The 15,359-nt window shown below is 41.2% G+C and overlaps 1 long non-coding RNA gene across 1 annotated transcript in view; it reads left to right on the forward strand.

The window, feature by feature from the left end:
* Positions 1-15,359, forward strand: part of LOC116658217 — a 365,338-nt gene that overhangs the window by 243,639 nt on the left and 106,340 nt on the right. The window contains exon 4 of the long non-coding RNA XR_004313460.1: positions 2,831-2,907. This is a non-coding gene — a long non-coding RNA (uncharacterized LOC116658217). The remainder of the gene's footprint in view (positions 1-2,830; positions 2,908-15,359) is intronic.

A 15,359-nucleotide genomic window follows, 5' to 3' on the forward strand; every position in this document is an offset into this window, starting at 1 on the left:
TTACTTTTTCCTTTCGTGTCACGTCACTAGAGTCCGTTCACGCCACTGTCTATGGCTGTAGTTCAGTCATGTATATTTCACTGAGTAACTATTTCACAATTGACTTATCTATTCTCTTCTCAAAAGGGAGGTATTATTTCTAGTTTATTGTCGTTGTTTTGAATATATTCTAATATATCTCTTGGTATACATACGTGCAGGAGTTCCTCTTGACTGTATGCCTAGGAGAGGGTTCCTTGATGGTGGCGCTATTGACATTTGGGGCCAGATAATTCTATCTTGTGTGAGGCCGCCCTGTGCCTTGTGGGATGTTTAGCAGCATCCCTGGCTTCTACCCACTAGATGCCAGTAGTGCCATTCAGTTGTGATAACCAACAGTGTCTCCAGCCGGTGCCAAATAATTTTCCAGGGATCAAAATCACTGACCTAGAAATACAGCTGTTGGGTGGAGATCAGGTGTGTGAATATTTAGCTTTACAAATTGCCAAATTGTTTTCCAGAGTAATTGTAACAATTTAGTGTCCTCTGGCTTTCTTGTTGATTTACTTCCTCTCCAACACTTGATGTTATCAGATCTTTTAATTTGAGACAACTATATAGGTTTAAAGTTGCATCTCATTATGGTTATAATTTTTATTTGCTTGATTATTAACTAGATCGAGAACCTTTTTGACATGTATATTGTCCACACTTGTTTTTTCTAAGTGCCTGCATTTTAACCTTTGCCTAGCTTTCTATTGGGTTGTCTTACTGATTTGTAGAAATTATGTGTTCTGGATACTAATCTCTTGTTTATTAAGTGAGTTGTAAATATCTCCCCTAATTTGCTATTTACTTTTTCATTCTCTTTATGATGCCTTTTGATGAATACAACTTCTTAATTTTAATATAATTGAATTAATTTTTCATTCATGGTTATCCTTTTTTGCCCCAAGATTGCAAATAAATTTGCCCATGTTTTCATTGAAGATTAGCACATAAATAGAGTAGCTTCTGCCTGACTCCCTTTCTCTTGGATTGTTCACTCTGGGGGAAACCAGTTACCATGTCCTGAGGACACTTAGCTGGCCCTGGGGGCTCATGCGGAGGGGAACTGGGGCCTCCCATAAGCAACACCAACAAGCCAGCCAAATGAGTGAGTCCCTTTGCAAGTGGATCTTCAGCCCCAGTTAAGCTTTCAGATGACTATAACTTTATGAGAGACCTTGAGCCAGGACCCAAATTCCAGATCCCCAGAAACTGGGGGAGATAAATAATTGTTTATTGTCATTTTAAGCTAAGTTTTAGGATAATGTGTTACGTAGCTATAGATAACTAGTACAGCTTGCCTTCTTGTTTGCTAATGACCTTTGATTATAAACACATTACTTGATTTATTTGGTGAAGTCCTGTAGGTTCAAAATTAAGAAGGCTTTCTTCTGAAATGGGTATGCTTTCTGCCAGTGGCTTTGGATGCCCATAGATGGAAACTTCTGTTTACCTTTAATGCCTTTGGCCAGTTTAAGAATCTTAGGCTCAGCTTGTGTACTTTGATATTTGCCCAAGAGTCAGTCTCCAACCATAGTGCTACTATCCTGATCCATCCCTAGGTCATCCCTTTTCCTCCTGACCCCTGATCGAGTGCTGTCCTCAGTTATCCACTCTAATTTACATGGCAGGGGTTAAGGGAGGGAATCTGAAAATCTCCAACAACTCAAATGCAAACAACATTGTTTTGGAGACTGGGTCCTATATAAGCTATGATAGCAGGAGGCCTTCAGAGCACCTAGTCAGCCATTGCGCTGGAAGCAGATAACCAAAAAGACTTCACAGGGGCTTTCTCATCTGGGGGCTGGAGCACACTGCCTCTTTCTGCCACAGAGGTGTTCAGTATCATTACATCCAAGGCTTTGCTGCTCCACAGGATTAAGTTGAAAGACAACTTTTAAGCGACCATCGACCTGTTGATAGAAATCAACTGATTGAGTTTGGATACTTCACCAAACATGGGGGCCCACAATCTAGACGTGGTTCTTCAGCTTTCCCAAATGGCGTATGCTAAGTTATTTAACTTGCTAAGTGTCAAAGATTCTGGGCGTTTAAAGCAGTATCAATCTTCCCAAGGCAAGATTTCTGGAAACTACTATCCTGGGAATCTAATGAGGGTTGGGTTTACCTCTGGCAATAACTCTTTTGTCTCTCTGGGCCTCAGTCTCCAAGTCTATAAAATGTGGAGATGGTTTGAGATGACTATTAAGATCTTTTCCAGCTCCTATATTTTTGAAAACATCTATGGATAATGTGTTTTGGCAGAAGAAAATGGTATATAAAATAGACCCTACTTGGCCACCAAGCTACTGAGAAGGCCAAGAAATAACAAGATTTATTCTCAGATTCCCGGTTACCAAGTTCACATTTCACAATGGGTTACTCTCAGCCTTCGAGGACCCTTTCACTGCCACTAAAAAGGCTCGGACATGGTGACGCTTTTTTAAACTCTTAGTTATTAGTTAACACACTAACAGAAAAGAGTCTAAACCTGTCAAGACAACAGGAATGAGACACTTTGAGGTGAGACAGGGAGAAGAAAGGTGGCGTTAATAGAAAGGAGAGGACAGCAAGTCAAACTTTGCTAAATCACAGTCTTGCTCAGGGGCCAACTCAAGCTTCAGAGAGTGCTTTTTGCCAGTTAAAAAAATGAGCTCTGTATATACGTGTGTGTGTGTGCACGTGCATTCGTGTACACGTGTATGCATTTCCAAGCAGCAAAAATTAATGGACAATTTTGAGGTTGCATTGTCAGAAGTCTTCTCCAGTAAACTAATGATTTTCTTTCATCCTTTCTAAACAGCGTTTGCTGCAAAATGAAGATGAAGAAGCCACTGGAGACTGGGTGGGCTGAGACAGGCTGTGTCTTCACTTGCTTGGGTAAGTCATTCTGTGGCTGGTAGCTCCTGACCATCCTCCGGCTGTTGCTCCTGAACCGTGAGTCTTGCTCTGAGCACAACCCTGCAGGCATCTCTCAGGCCTGCTGTAGGAGTCGGCGGCAAACTGAGAGATAACCACACAGTGCTCCGGTGCGTGGTTCCCTTTGGCATGTCAGTCAGACACTGAATGCATTCACGATGACTTGTTCAATTAAATGTGCCTTCATTTATCTCATACAACCCACAAATTCCCTTAATTTTGCCACTTCCCACATCAAAAACAGAAAGCTGAAGAAAGAAGATTGTAAGGAAGGTTTCACATTAAGGATTCTGGTGACAACAACCTGGTGATTTTTCAGTCAATCAGGATTTTTCCCCCCTTGGGAGGAAATAGAAAATAGGTGGATAATTATTTAGTTGAGCTTAAAATGTTTCTTCTGCATGAGTTCCAGAGAAAATGAAGATGCTTTTGTTATTAGCAAGGTAATGAAAGGAGGGCCTGAGGTTTCAGGTGGGTGGGGGAGTCTGTGAGGGGGTGGACGTGAGTGGGAGTTTTTCAATTGTGGTGTTAAGGGAAGGGGAGAATGAAGAAAAGAGAAGACGAGTAAGTGCCTCTTTAAAACAAAGCTTACAGCACGGTGTCGCAAGAAAGCTAACATTTTCTGAAGAAAATCAAACTTAAGTTGCCATTAGAAGTAGTGAATTAAAAATTTACCATAATTATATGGAAAATTTGATTTGTTCCTTGTGTGAAATGCTGCATATCTTAGCACCATAAAAATATCCTTTGATTAAATGAAAGATTTTCAAGGAGCAGAGGAAAAAAAAATCCAATATATCATCAGATTTACATACATCTCATTAGGTATTTCCTTGATGGCCAAAAACTGGATTCAAGTTTCTCTTTCTAGGCAAACCCTGGATTCACTGGGGATAGATGCTAGGATTCAGATGTTTGAGGATAGAGAATTTAAAGTAAGGTATTTGTTGAGATAAATTATCTATCTCTAACATAAGAAGGAGCCATTTGTCATGTTGTGATGACATACATTTCCCATGAGTCTCTTTTTTAATATTAATGCTAGTGCACAGAATTATGAAATGTTAATACTAGAACAGACCAGCCCATCTGGTCTCCCAGGGTGAAGACTTGCTCAATTTCTGTGTACCTGTCTAAACTTAAACTCTGGATTCTCAGTTCATTTGTAAATTGATGAAGATTAGATTGGATGAAGTCTTAGGTTCTTTCTCAGTCTATAATCCTGACTCTTATATCTTTTTCACATTTTAATATCTCTAATATCGAAGTGTGTCTTACAATAGCTATTCCTAAACACTGTCATAATCAGCAAGTTTTACTTTTCTTTTTTTGAAGGTACTTAAAATAATGGTGCATATAACAATCAATGTCATGTTAGATTTGATGAAATATGATACGTAATTGAGTTATAAGCCCCAAACATTCCAAACTTGGCAAATGTCATCATCCATAAGTCAACCATTCCAAAATCCTGCTTAGTTTATGTTGTTGGGTAACTTTGAGTGATGTATGAAATTTTGATTCCAGGGAAGAATTTACTTGATGGGTGTTTCACAAAGAAAATCTTCCTTTCTTTCCTTTGAATAGCTACTCTAGAATAATCCATTTCTCTTTATATGAAACTATCTTGTTCCTTAGTTTTATTCCAAAGTCAATGCCTTTAATTCCTAGATATGCTGGTATAGGCATGTAAAATAGAGAATGAGACAGACGGTTCTTTTCTGTGGCTAAATTTATTTATTTGACAGTTAATTAATTTAAAAAAAAAGATTTGTTGAATTGCCCATGTATTATATTATCTATTGATAAAAATAGTAGACAGGAAGCAATGGAACAGGCTATTAAACAATGTAATACAGCAAGGGCTGCACTGAAAATGGAAGGAATTACACAGAAAATTTTGAGTCATTAGAAAGCCTTCTGTAGACAGTGGTATCAGAGCTGAGACCTGAAAAGCAGTTAGGCTTAGCCAAGTGAATGATGAGGTGAGAAGAGAAGGGCATTCCAAGGAAAGGAAGACCCATGATTCAAAACAAAACAAAACATGGTATATCCAGGGAACTAAATTTTGTGTAGAATGGCTGGATACTCAGGACAGTATCAAGTTTCTAAATCAGTCTTTCAATGTATAAGCATCTTATCTAGTCCAAGCTAAACTCTGTGCTACGCATGGTAGAATTGCAAATATATAGATTTCAAAATAGAGTCATACACCGAATAATTAGATAATATTATAATTCTAAAGTAGTCACCAAAGACTGTTCGGTTTACTCATAAATCTTTAAACTCATAATATTCCAAAAGAAACTCATTCTTTTTAAATCCCACATCTGTCATTCCTTCCCTTTGCCCACTCTTGGTGAATGACCTTACCATGTCAACCAGGCTCCAAATCTTGAAATCATACCAATATATTTGATAAAATCCCCCAAATCTAATGCATTATCAAGTTCTGTAGTTTGACTTCCTCACCCCATTCTTTAGGGTGATATCAGACAAAAAAATGGATTTAAAAGGAAAATTGTTACTAAGAGACAAAAAAAACTTTGTAAGAGACTAAGTGACTTTTTCTAATAATAAAAAGGCCAATATATGCACCTAACAAGAGAGCCCCAAAAGACATGAAAAACTGACAGAAGTGAAGGGAAAAATGGACAGTGATCCTTTGCAAGAGGCTGTAAATGAGGTTACTCTAGTAGACATTGGTTATCTTTGTTGGTTTCAGTCCTCCCCCTTTCTTAAAAATGGACCTTTTTGTGATTCATATGAGGCTGAAGTACCCTTTCCAACTGCAGGGATGGACATACGACACACATTTCACCCATCAGGGTGGGCTCTGGAGTGATAACATTATTTTGAGTCCTGGGTTATTCCTGAATCCAAAACCCAACACCTCTAGACTTTTAAATGACCTGAGCCATTCTAGTCTTTTTCTTAAGCCTATTTGATTCGAGTCTGTGACTTACAACTCTAACAATCTTAAGTAAAACAATAGTTAATAATTACAATTCTGATCACCAATTCCAATGCTGGAAGAGGGTTCCTCACTCCAAGCAATTTTCAGACACCAGCTGAGTATACTACAATTCTACTCAATTCCAACACCATCTACCTGGAGATAGCTCCAGTTCCCACAGGGCTCAATCTCACGAGACTTCCCCCAACCCTCACCCCATCAGATGACAATCAAAAGTCTAGATTGTCACCTGTGTTTCATATTGACTGCTTGTAGATCAATGACTCCTTCCTTGTGAGGGGGCCCTGAGCTCCACATTCTCTGAGTGTGCCACTCTCCTCATATTTCCACATGTTTACCCACCAGGAAACCCTCTAAACCTACTTTTGGGTTTTTATTGAGGCTTCATTATTACAAAGGTATGATTAATTAGATCATTGGCCATGGGTGATTGATTCAACCTCCAGCCCTTCTCCCCTCCCCGGAGGTAAGGGGAGTGGGACTGAAGGCTCTAACCCTCTTCTTGTGTGGTTGGTACTCCTGGCAACCAATCCCCATCCTTAGGTAGGGTCCAAAAGTCCCCTTATTAATACAACAAGAGATACCTTTTTGGCTCCCGTTGCCTAGGAAATTCCAAGTTTTTTTTAGGGACTATGTACTAGGAATAATGAACAAAGACCAAGTATATTTTTTTTTTATTATAAATCACAATTTCACAATAATATAAGTGCCTCAGTAGTCAGAATGGTTTAAAACATGTATAACTAGTTATTGAGCAGTGGTACATGGAGAAAACAATTTTATTTTTTCTAATCTCTAGCTTCTAACATGGCTAGTCCTACCTCCATTTCTTTCCTATGCTTTCTTGAGATGGTTCCATAGTTTCATAGCCATTTTAGAGTATAAGAATGCTTAGGTGTATATTGCTTACTTTCAGAAAGTAAAAAATTCCCAGCAAGTTTAAGTCAAAATTCTAGTCTCATGTCTAATTTGATTTTACTGTCTTTCTTTTCACAGTTCAGGCCAGACACGTGGCTCTGGCCTGCGTTGACTTTCAGATTTCCTCCTTCCTCTTTCAAGCCTTTATTTAACTGCTGGTTTTTTTTTGTAGTTCTGTCCTGGCTAATAGTAAATGGCCAGTGTGTTCTCCGTTATAACAGGCTTCTTAAATGCTGCTTCCTCATATGTAACTTTTTTTTTTTTTTTTGAGTTCTTCAGCCAGTATCTCCAAACATTGTTCACTGAGATTGTTCCAAATCATTGCTTCATGACATGGTGATGTACTTTCCAGCTGACCTAGAATGACATCCTTTCAGCCTTTGTCCTCAGGGATCCATCCTGTTAGGATCCCCTCTCCCCCAGAAGGCAAAGTATGATTCCATGGAGACAGCTCAAGTGCACTTGGTCTAAAAGGAAACTCATACTTTGTTTCCATGCCAGACTGTGGGCAGTCTACCCCCAAGCCACTCTCTCTTCCCTATCTCTCCATGAAAGGCAATTGCAGCCAGCCATTTGTCTTCTGATTCTTCCAGTTTGGCAGCAGGCTCCAGTATCTATTTTTATGGGCACTTTCAAACTTCAGGGGACACAATATAAATTCTTTCTAAATGGCAAGTGCTCCAAAGGCCTCCCTCATCAAAATTTGATGCACTGAGTGAGGCTAAAAATGTCTGCATCTTGAAAGTACCCAATTTGAGAGGGTGATCTGGTTTGTCTTCATTTGCAGACAAAGTCTCAGGGAGCTCCTCTTACTTGGTTAGTGGGGAGAGCTCGCCTGTCCTTCCTGTGCATTCCTCCTAGAGACAGCACTGTTCTCTCCTTCCACAGCCTCTCTCTCTCTCCAGGAACTCCTGGCTTTTGCTTATATAGAATGGGTGGGGAAGGTGAGAAGGAAAAAGAAGTTCCAGTATGGTCATATCTTAGGAAAGCTTTGAGGGTATCTCTTTGGCTGCCCTTTAGAACATGGAGGTATTTATTGACAGAGAGATTCAGTATGGTTAACAGCCATCATGGCAGACTGTTGGAGTGGATTCAGATTCATACTGTTAAAAAAGTATTCTAGAAAGGCCTTGATTTTCCAGGACCCAGGATCCATTTGCTGGATTATTAGAAAATCCAGGGTGTTGCAGGAGAATGGCCAAGGTAGTGGAAGTGGTAAAGCTCAGGGAAGTGTCTGTTTACCAACTGCCCGGAAGTATTTCTGTATTTTGCCTACCGGGTGATCAGTAGTCCTTCCTATGGCCTATTAACCTTGGTATTGAAGCTTGAACTATAATCTCCAGATAATTAGAAAAGTCCTATTCCGCATCTTGTTACATTTAAGCTATGATGGAGCCAGTGTCCAAAACAAAATTTTGATAAAATAAATGTAATTGAGTTAAGGAATGAGCCTTGGAAAGAGGAACCTAAAAGAAGAAGACATAAAAGGAGAGGAAATCAAAACAACGCGATAACCAGAAAATAGGAGTTTTATCTTACAAGCAGGCCATTTGTAGTGGAGAAGACGGGGAGTCTGAAGGTGAAGGGCATATCATTGTGTTGACTGATGACCCTCAGGAGAAAATTCTTAGGAAGGTGGTGATGATGACAGCAACCGAAGAGGGGATGAGAGAGCAGAGGAGTGGAGATGAGATGAAAGCGGCAGATGCAGACAATTCAAGTGTGGCGTTATAAGGATGGAAAGAAGTTGGCTGGTAGTCAGAAATGCATTTAGAACAGGAAGGCTTACTTGGGAATGTGTTGTTGGTGTTGTTTGTAGATACTTCAACATGTTTGAAGGCAGAAGAATAGGAGTTGGTAAAGAGTAAATGACTGTGACTGTGGAGAAAATGTGGAGCACAGCTCCTCTGCATCTGGAAGGGCTTTGTCAAGAGCTCACACAGATGGAGAGACTGGCTTGCTGAAAGAGGAAGTGTACTGGCCCTGCAAGACTGGACGATGGCACCAGAGTATTCACCAGGGTGTGAGCAAATGTAGTAGCGTAAGCCAGTAAACTCCTGTCTTCTGAGCCAAGTAGCAGGCAAGGAGATCACAGAGAGCAGTAGAGTGAAAAGAAAAGGAGAGACAGTCTAGAATATTCAGCAAAGGGTAGAAGTGAGTTATCAGACTGTAAGGTAGGTTCCAGCTTCAGTTGGACACTAGGTTGTATGTGGGGCTGGTGGGTCTGAACAGACCTATCTCTTCTGAAGCTCAGGTGCTGGAGTGTAGAGAGATGGTGCATTCGGTCCAGGGAAAGGAGCTGCCACGGCTGAGTGGTCAGGGATGGCTACAGTGAGCAAGGGAGAGCGGAACGGGACTGAGTGCCTGGCCCAGGCACAGGAAGAAATCCACAGAGTGGACAGCATGGAGCATGAGGTTCTGAGTAAAGGGTGGGCTCTGTTTAAGTAGGAAGCCGATCGGCTAACCGTCAAATGAGAAGCCGGGTGGACATATTAGTTATTCTTTTGAAAGGGAAACTGGTTCCACAGATGTTGAGGACCTGGAGGCCTCCCTGAATTATAACTGGTAGGGAAGTCAGGAGGGACAAAAGTCTTCATCAGTTTGGCGTTTGATCTGAAATAAGTTTCAGCAGTGCGATCCCTGGGGAAATAAAGCGGAGCAGCCCTGACGGGACAAGAGTAAAGCCACATGGACAGATGCAAATATGTGTGTGTTCGCTTGCCTTTGGAAGCAAACATTTTGTTTTCAGCAAACAGCTTGCATCTTGTGCTTCCTTGATTTTTTTTTTTTTTTTTTAAAGAAAAGTACACACACAAAACAGCCTGTCACTGCTGGCTTCACAGAGAAGGAAGACAGGCCCTTGAGTGTTTTCCAGTAACCAGCTCCCTGAGCTGGTTCTCACACGAGAAAGAAACTCAGAGTAACAAAAGGTGCCTGTGAAAGGTTCTTTTAGACTAAAATTTGGTGGAGATTAAAAGAGGGCAAAAGTTCAAATGAGAAGGAGCCACTGCCAAGTAAGCAGGAATCTTAGCCAAGGGGAAGGAAAAGGAGACACTGGTTTAAAATGCAAGTAACCATGGCGAGCCAGCAGTTCAATGCTAGAATCTGGTTAAGAAGTAATATCACACAGAGCCGTGATTGTTTATTCAAAGCAGGTCATGAGAGAACAGTTGTCTCCAATGGGTACTCTCACAGCTTGGATTCAAAATTATAAGTGCATTTTTAAAAGCGTCCAGCGCTTCTCCCTGACCCATTTGGTATTAAGCAAAAAGAAAAGAAAGCACAAAGTTTATTCTCAGTGTCTCTTGTGGGTTTAAGACAGCTTCACATATGGAAAAGCGTTTTGGTGTCAGCTGTTGAACTGGTTTCCTGCTATTCTGCTTTCAGTTGCCATTGGAAACTCTGCCTGACCGTGTGGTAACATCATCCATTTCCCAAGGTTCAGAAACCAATGCCCCTCTAAGGGGAAGCAGAGCGTTTCTTTCTTTATATGTACGTGTTGTGCTTTGCCCCTGTTTCTGAGTGGGAAGGGCTTGCAAACAGCTGAAGGACTGTGAGAATAGAGAGGAGGTATTGAAATACAAGATAAAGATAAGCCCGATGTAATGAAACAAGAGGGAGGCTCTGCGGTGACCAGAAACCCAGCTTCGCATTCATGCCAGTCCCTCCAGTCTGGATGGCCCATTTGTGGTCATTAACACTGTACAGAGTGGAGCTAGGGGCTTCCGTTCTTCTTGTATAAATGAGATGGATACCAATACAGTCAGGGTCTGCAGAAGGGAGAAGGTCCCGGAGCCTCTGAAATTTATGCAAAAACTTCTGTGTCATTTTGTGTGTGCATTTTTCTGGGGGAATCTGTCCATAATTTTCCTGAGATTATCAAAATTGTCCATGACCCAGAAAGCTTTAAAAACCAATGAACTGAAGTCACCAAATAAAGTACATTGGCTACACTCAGGCATATGGAAAGAATGCAATGTAATCATGTCGATGATTACCATACAGTAACATGCACAGGAAAGTGGGAGAGCTTTCTGCTGGTTCGTGGATACAGCATGACCAAGGAGAGGAAATTTTCAAGAGGTTGACTCCCTGCAGGAAGCTGAGAGAACTGGTGTTCCAGCCCTGCCCAGGCAGCAGGGTCATCCCCCAGCTCTGAAAGAATGTGTTCTGTCTATATGCCGCTCTTTCTCAAGTCTTGTTCCACTGGGGAATCTGAGAGCTGCAAGAGAGTCTGTATCGTCAGGAAGGGAAGAGGTGTGATTCAGAACTCAACTTGGTTGAACTCAACAGACGAATCTGGAAGAAAAGGGAAAAGCAGCTTAAATCATGTGGTCTCATCAAGGGAAGTAGTCCAGCAACACGTTCCAGCGTTTAAACAGAGAATCTGGAGTCAGACTGCTCAGGCTTGAAACCTGGTCCATTAAATATAGTAGATATGATAATCACATGCTAGTTACGTACCATCTCTGTGCCTGGACTTCCTCATCCTTGAAGTGGAGTTACTATAGTATCGTTGATCCTCATAGTCTTACTCTACTCGGCTGTTATCACAAAATACCATAGACTGATAGAAACAGAAAGTTATTTTATTTTATTTATTTTAATTCTAGAGGCTAGAAGTCCAAGATGAAGGTTCAGGCTGATTCAGTTTCTGGTGAGAGCTTCCTTCCCAGCCTGTAGACCACTGCCTTCTCTCTATGTCCTCATGTGGCTTTTTCTCAGTGTGTGTAAGCTGGAGTGGGGAGCTCTCCAGTGTTTCTTCTTATAAGGTTACTAATCCAGTCGGTTCAGGGCCGCACCCTATGACCTCATTTAACCTTAATTTACTTTCTTGGATGACCCACCTCCAAATGCAGCCACACTGTGGGGAGGAGAGCTTCAGCATGTGAATTTGGAGGGAACATAGACCTTAAGTCTGTACACTCATTATTGATAGATTCCATATTTGTGAATTTACCTACTCTCTCTACAATTTATTTATGACCCCAAGATAAATACTTGTAGCACTTTTATGGTAATTTGCAGCCATGTAAATAAAGGTGAAAAATTTGAGTTGCCCAGCATGCGTGTTCCAAGCTGAATTTGAACAGGGTGACGCTCTGACTTCTTGTTTCAGCTCTCAACACTGTAAACACGTGTCTTTTCTTATGGCTATTTAATGCCACGTGTTTAACATCTCTGTGCTTTTGTTGGTGATTTCACTATTTAAAATGATCCCTAAGCATAGTGCTAAATTCTGCCTGGTGTTCCTAAGCGCAAGAGGGCTGTGATGTGCCAACTGAAGAAAATACAGGCATTAGGTAAGCTTTGTTCAGGCATGAGTTGGTCCGAGTGCCGTTGGCCATGATTTCAATGTAAATTAATCAATAGTACATGTTAAATGAAGTGTCTTTCAACAGAAACATGCATAAAACAAGATTATGTATCAACTAGTAGAAGAAAATGTTTCAACCAGATGTTTTCAGGAACCTAACCCATTATTTCCCCTAGAAGCATCAGATCAGTATTATAAAACATAACTACATGAATAATGAGAATCACTTGTGTACAATGAGGAGGACTGAATAAATTATATATAAAGTCCTTATAAGACTGCTGTCTTAGTTCAGGCTGCTATAACAAATAGACTGGGTGACGCAAACAGCAAACATTTCTCACATTTCTGGAGGCTGGGAAGTCCAAGATCTAGGGGCTGGCTGATTCAGTTCCTGCTAAGGGCTCTCATCCCACTGGGCAGATGACCGCCTCCTTGCTGTATCCCCACATCTTGGAGAGACAGCTCATTCCTCTCATGTTTCTTCTTATAAAGGCACTAATCCCATTCATAAGGGCTACACCCTCATGACTTAATTACCTCCCAACTTTTCTGCCTTGAAATACCATGACTTTGGGAATTAGAGGTTTAACATACGAATTTTTTTTGAGGGGGTTGTTACAAACATTTAGTCCATAGCAACTACCTAACTTACAGTAGATAATCAGTAAATGTCCTTTATTATTATTTTTTCTCAGAACTAGAACCACAAAAGATCATTCCACAGTTGCAGCAATAAAAAGAAATATTACCACTTGTTCAGAGTGTTATGTAAGCAGGATTGATAATAAGGCAGAAAGAGAATTTATTAACTGCTGGATTATCTACCCCACCATTTTACCAGAAATAGCCAAAGATGCTAATATGTTAGCTGTAGACATGGCAAGGTTATATTAATTAGTTTACTCATTCTTTTGTTTGCATCATGTGTCAAACGTTTCCTCTGCATATTTGTGTGGTGAGGTAAGTGCAATAGGGCATACCCAGATGAATAAACTTGTGTATGACTAAGTAAGTAAAGGTGTGGTATGATCAGTGGCTTGATGGGGTAAGGAAAATATTAAGGGAATGCGAGATGGGATCAATTCCCTGTTAGTTCTCTCAGCAGCATCCTGAGAAATTCCTGGTCTTAAACCCCAGGACGATATTTGTGATAAATTAGGAGGAGGGAGTTACCCATGAGATGGGCAGAGGAGGACCAGGTTGGCCATAATTGTCTGTTCGGACTCTGTCTTCCATACTTAGTAGACTATAACACTGCCATCAACATAGCTTGGTGGATCAGAGCCTGGATTCTGGGGCTAGATGGCCTGGGTTCAAGTCCTGTTTTTCCCACTACCAGCTCTGTGACCTTGGGCAAGTTACTTAATCTCTCTGGCTTTCAGTTTCCTTAACATAAAATGGTAATGATAGTACAGTCTAGCCTTGCTGTGAGGATTAAATGAGTAAACATTTGACGAGCACTGGAACAGTGTTTGGCACATAATATGCTTTATTTCTGCATTTAATGAATAACCAGATCATCCTCCCTGAATGTCCCACACCAGACACATCCTAGTGGATAAGTAAGATGTTTGACAACCAGTTGTTCAATGAATGAGTGAAAAGTAAATGACCTCGGGAAAATGCCAGTCAGAAAGAAAATATGAGGAAATGATTTGAAAAAGAGCTGATTGATAGTAAAGGTATTTTCAATAGCTGCGTCCCTGTATAAAACCTTCTAATGTCCCAGCTTCACTAAAATAAAGTCCAAATCTTACGGCATGACATAGAAATTTTAAAAAGGATAGAGTTCACAGTAGTAATGTGTAAACCCCCACAATGCAATAGTTTAGAAAAACAAAGTGTATTTCTTCTACTAGCAAAGTCTAATGAAAGCGTTCTCATCCATCTAATCATGGAGAAATACAGGCTATGTTTATTTTGTGATCCTACCATCTCCTGTTACTGTGATGAGGACGAGAAGAATGGAAAAGGAACATCAGCTCTTAAATGCTGTGGCCCAGATATGTGTCGTTCTGCTCACAGTCCGTCCCTCAGAATTAGTCATATGCCCCAAATGTAGCCAGTAGGGGGAGGCTGGGAAACGTAGAGGCACATGGGTATTCGTCTGTGCTGTGTTTGGCATCCAAGGACCTCAGTTATCTGATCTCAACTATTCCCACCATATCCTTCAAATGAAATGAGGACTTTTGAGGTCTCATAGCACTGTGGGATAATCTCGAGATGTCTGTAACTGACTTTCATCACACGGAAGTCTTGTAGTGGCCTTGAGGGGAGTGTTCGCTAGACTCATGTTTGGTTCTGAGGGGGAGACAAAGGCATATAGAATGGGGCTCCTGCTCTCAAAGTGCTTACCATGTAGTTAAGAAAACATGAAAAGAGAGTTAAGAGGATAAGGCAGTGAAGAATCAACAGCAACTAAGTGCAAGAGATGGGGTAGCTTGGTTTTGTAGAATGACCGTAAGATTTGGAATCAGACAGTCCTGGGCCCCAAAGTTTGTGAATTGTATTATCTTAAAGAAGTCACTTAACTTCTAACGGTATATATCCACACACACGCACACATGCATGCATGCACACGCGCCCTTTGTACCTCAGTAAGTAGCGGCTATTCCTGTTGTTGTTCTTTTTGTGTGATGAAACATCCTTGATGAGAAACATATCTTTTCCCTGGTCCGTGATAACATAGGGTAACACCCCAGCTATTCCCTATAAACCCCTGTTGAACAGCAGCCTCAAAACTAAGGTAATCAAGTCTGAAAGAATTTCTTCCACATGTGGTTAGGTTATCAGCCTAAGCTTAGAAGACCATTCCTGCTGCATTTCTGGGAAACACAAGCCCACAAAAGCTACATCCAGCAAGATGACAGCAGCAGTTGGTGGGGATTCCCTGCAGTGGCGAGCATCCCTGGAGTCTGTACCCCACCCCAGCTGCCCTCAGGTACCCGCAGTGCTTGCAGGACCCCTTTGGAGCCGATCAGCGGCTGAGGACATGGGAGGGCATGTGAAATATGAAAGCAGGCCAGCACACTATCCATGGCAGCAGATGCCTCCCTGCTCTCCGGCCTCCTGATCCTGGGTTATGGGGGACTTCTTTTACCAAGTCAGTTAGCTGAAGCTTCCCAAGGCATAGTTGACTGAATTATTTCAAAACTTATGAAATGGGGGGAGATCATCTGGTTGGCCCTCAGGATCATT

Source organism: Camelus ferus, chromosome 20, assembly GCF_009834535.1.
Source record: "Camelus ferus isolate YT-003-E chromosome 20, BCGSAC_Cfer_1.0, whole genome shotgun sequence".
In the NCBI taxonomy this organism is placed as follows: Eukaryota; Metazoa; Chordata; class Mammalia; order Artiodactyla; family Camelidae; genus Camelus; species Camelus ferus.